The sequence below is a fragment of the Penaeus japonicus genome, unplaced genomic scaffold, assembly GCF_977035675.1.
Source record: "Penaeus japonicus unplaced genomic scaffold, GWHDUDI00000001_assembly GWHDUDI00000033, whole genome shotgun sequence".
In the NCBI taxonomy this organism is placed as follows: Eukaryota; Metazoa; Arthropoda; class Malacostraca; order Decapoda; family Penaeidae; genus Penaeus; species Penaeus japonicus.
This window is the reverse complement of record NW_028234435.1, coordinates 23,672,940-23,677,939: the sequence shown is the minus strand read 5'-3', so window position 1 is coordinate 23,677,939 and position 5,000 is coordinate 23,672,940.

Here is a 5,000-nt window from a genome sequence, read left to right as displayed (position 1 = left end):
GGTATATAAATGCATATACATATTCAAGGTGTATTTAAGAAATGTATTATATCTAAGCTTTGAATTTGCTGTCATTACATCCGGCTTTAAGATTTTTGACCAATGTCAATATGGAGAAAATTAAATCTTAATTGTGACTTATCTGGCGTAGATTATCATTGTTATTATCATCATTATTATTATCTAACGGTTAAAATGTGATCATTAAGACATGTGTTTTTTTCTTGGATAATAATAATAAAGATAAGTCTTCCCTTTTTATTCCATACCAAGTCTGGCAATTTTATAACACAGAAAACGGAAGCGTGAGAGGATAGCTAGTTTTAGGGTAAACTTTTTTATTATTGTGATGTTTTTTTATTTTATTTTTTTCATCAGTATCATCATCCTAATTTTCATATATTCTTATTATTGTTATCATTATTATCATTATAATCAAAATCACCATTATCATCATTCCTATTTTATATCATTAGTATCAGTATCATTAACATTTTCATTATCATTATCATTATTGTTGCAATAATTTGTAAAATTATTATTATCATCATAATCACTATATCTATTATCATTATCGTTATCAACATTATCATTATTATCAGTATCATTACCATTGTTATTATTATCATCGTCAATATCATTATGATTACTGTTATTATCTACCACCATTACTATCAGTAGCTTTGGTGTTGTCATTGTTATCATTCTCATTATTATCATTATCATTAACATCTCTATCCTTATCCTCATTATAATTGTCCTTTTTAACATTGATATTATCATCATTGCCATCACTGTTATTATCATCGTTGTTATCTGTATCATTATTATACTAATGATTATACTATCGTTATTGTTTTTATTTGATGTTGTTTTTGTTATCATATATCATTGATATTCACTATCATCATTATCATTATAATTATTATCACACTCACGTCCACGCCCACATCCATGTCCACATTCACACCCACCCCCATGCCCACCCCACTCACACCCACGCCCACATCCATGCCTACATTCACACCCACCCCCATGCCCACCCCCACTCACATCCACGCCCACATCCAAGCCCACATTCAAACCCACCCCCAAGCCCACCCCACTCACACCCACCCCACTCACACCCGCACCGTCCTCGACATACATGCACATCACTTCACACCCACCCATCAATGCCCACCCCACTCACACCCACGCCCACGTCCATGCCTACATTCACACCCACCCCCATGCCCACCCCACTCACACCCACGCCCACATCCATGCCCACATTCACACCCACCCCCATGCCCACCCCACTCACACCCACGCCCACATCCATGCCCATATTCACACCCACCCTAATGCCCACCCCACTCACACCCACGCCCACATCCATGCCTACATTCACACCCACCCCCATGCCCACCCCACTCACACTCCTCGCCCACATTCCATGCTCCACATTCACACCCACCCCCATGCTCACCCCACTCACACCCACGCCCACATCCATGCCTACATTCACACCCACCCCATGCCCACCCTCTCACACCAACTCCGCCCACATTCCATGCCTACAAATTACACACTCCAGACTCCCCCATGCCCACCCCACTCACACCCACGCCCACATCCATGTCCACATGTCCTACACCCCACCACCCATGCTCCCTGCCTCACTCCATCATCACCACGCCCCAACATCCATGGTCCGCATTCACCACCAACCCCCCATGCCCACCCATCACTACACGCCCACATCCCATGTCCAACATTCACACACCCATGCCCACCCCACTCACACCCACGCCCACATCACATGCCACCACCACCTACACTCACACCCACGCCCACATCCATGCCTACATTCACACCCACCCCCATGCCCACCCCACTCACACCCACGCCCACATCCATGCCCACATTCACACCCACCCCCATGCCCACCCCACTCACACCCACGCCCACATCCATGCCTACATTCACACCCACCCCCATGCCCACCCCACTCACAACCACGCGCTCACATTCCTCATGTTCCACATTCACTCACCTCCCCCCATTGCTCAACCAGCTTACTCACACCCACGCCCACATCCATGCCTACATTCACACCCACCCCCATGCTCACCCCACTCTCAACCACGCCCACACCCACCTCCACGCCCACAAGATGTAGTTATAGTGTCAGCAGTAGAAGCAATAGTAGGGAAATTACAGTTTATTGATCAAAGCCAAACTGTGAATTTTGACACAATCTTAAATTCCAAATCGTATTTTTTACGTTTTTCCTCCACTCTTGAATAAGGATACGAATGAACGTTGACTTCCATGCCTTTTCCCTTTTATAATCTTAAAGCTGTCTATTCTATCCTGAAGTTGTCTCATGAGTATCCTTTTTCTTAATGTTTTCATGAGTTGAAGAATTTTTTATTTTTTTTTATTTTTTTTATTTTTTTTTTTTTTATCATTCCATTTTTCATCTTTCATGCACGAAATGACTCCAAGGTCGTCATGATTTTTTTTTTCTCTCTCTCTCTCGTTGGGCGGAGTCGAATTCCTTTTCCAATCCTGTTGAGGTATATATATATTTTTTTTGTTATATTTCTTCGTGAAATGTTTGGAATAGATGAGTCTTTTCATGGATTTTCTTTTTCTTTTTTTTTCTTTTTTTGCGAGTTCTGGTAATAAGGATTATCTTATATTCAAAACCACAACACAACTGTTGAGCGCACTGTAAAAGAGAGAGATAGAGAGAAAGAGAGAGAGAGAGTAGGAGTGTATCGAGATGAGAGGGACAGAAAGAGAAAGTTTGTTAGAGAGAGAGAGAGAGAGAGAGCGATGTGATGAGATGCAGAGGAGAGAGAGAGAGAGATTGGAGTGAGAGAGAGTAGAGAGAGAGAGAGAGAGAGAGATTGGAGAGGAGACGAGCGAGAGAAAGAGAGAGAGAAGTGAGAGAGAAAGAGAGAGAGAGAGAGAGAGTAAGAGAGTTTATGATGGAGTGAGAGAGAATTGAGAGTGAAGAACAGAAGAGAGAGAGAGAGAGAAAGGGAAGGAGAGAGAGAGAGAGAGAGAGAGGAGACGAGAGAGGATGTAGATGAGGACGAGACGATGATGCAGAGGGGGAGGGAGAGAGAGAAAGAGAGAAGTGTTTGTTAATTAAATTGGTTCTTTCGGTTTGGATGCTTTCATATCCTGGAAGCAATACTTTTTGAGACTTGTCAATCTTTCCCAAATTATGATTAACTTTGAAAAAACAACATGATAATGTATATAAAACGTCAACATTGCTGATATAATCATCATCAAATTATGGAAAATCGCCCCCCCCCCCCCAGGAGAGACAGACAGAGAGAGAGAGAGAGAGATGAAGAGAGAGTGTGACGAGAGAGATGGAGAAGAGAAGAGAGTCGAGAGAGAGAGATGGTTAGAGAGAGGAGAGAGGTACGATGCGAGAGGTCAGAGGAATGAGAGAGGAGAGAGTCGAGACTTATGTGAGAAGATGTGATGAGAATCTAGGAGGAGAGCACGTGAGAGAGAGAGAGAGAGAGAGAGAGAGAGAGAAAGAGAGAGAGAGAGATAGAGAGAGAGATAGAGGAAGAGAGAGAAAGAAAGAGATTGTCATGATAGAATAAACAAAAGTAGAACAGTAACAGTAATAGTAAAAATGAGATAATAATAAATAGCCTATACAAAATTATTCACAAAATAACTACCATATCAATCAACCAGAATTAACTTTTATTTATCTTTTTACAATCGAAAGGTTTCTACCTTGCTACCTTGCACATAGCTACCGACCCGAGCTATCTCCCTAGAGAACTAAATACTAGATAACCCTAATAATATCTATAATCCTAATATCATTACTAAAATATAATTCTAGCTTGGAGACGTCTTTTCACGAAGAAATGCATAAGCGTCGGGACATGCCTCTCAGAATGCATTGTCGCCGCACCACAAAATTCGTTCAAAAATTTCTGTCTAAGTTGAACATTTTAATTTCCTACCCCATTATTTGCTTAATTTTGACATATCTATCAACTTGTTGTTGTTTGTTTCGTTGTTAATGTTTTTCACTTATACATTTTTTATATGATTGATATACCTATGATAAATCACCGTTCACAATTAAATGAATGTTTGGAATAACTCTCCAACCGAAGTCTTAATTCATAATTTAGTAAATCACTGTCTTACTTTTTTTCAACTTTTAGCATGATCTTATATTATGAATTTCCTTGTTTCAGTTTGCTTTTGTCATTCATTCTTCATCGGGGTTTTAAGAGTGAAGACCGGGAATGAAATTGTCATAAATTTCTAAATGTTTCTTATTGTATTTTTGTTATCATCATTGCGATTTTAATTTTACCGAAATTTACTGCAATTGTTACACCCATTATACAAGCATTTGATAATAATCATGTTTATCACTATTACTTTAATGTTTGTTCGTATAACTGTTATCGTAAGTCCGTCAATAAGCTAACTTTATGAATAGTAGTTTATCTGTCATGTTATTACTGTAGCATATGACAATGGCTAATCAGTATCAATTTATGTGAGAGATAATGACATATATTACAGAATCTGGTCGGTGTTCATGTCATTCCTATTCTAACATTATTTGCACGGACTTTTTTTTCGATCAATTTTTTTTGCATGATTTTTTAACTATTAACACAGACCTTCTTTGCCTTCCTTTTTTGAAATGGGTTGTCATATTAGCTTACTAATGTGTTTTACTTTAATTATATGACCATATTGAAAATAAAATCATCCACACTAAATAAATTATGATATCTAAAAAATTTCGACATAAGAAAATACGAAAGCTTATACAATGTGTGATTCAACCACGTGTATTGTAAAATTTATTTTGTGTATTTTTTTTAAGAGTCGATTATGTTTTTTTTTTTTTCATTTTCTCTGTTAGTATACAGTAAACGACAAACAGATACCTGTTGACAGCGCTAATGTATGTAGGTAAGATTTAAGGTAATTGATGAAAATCA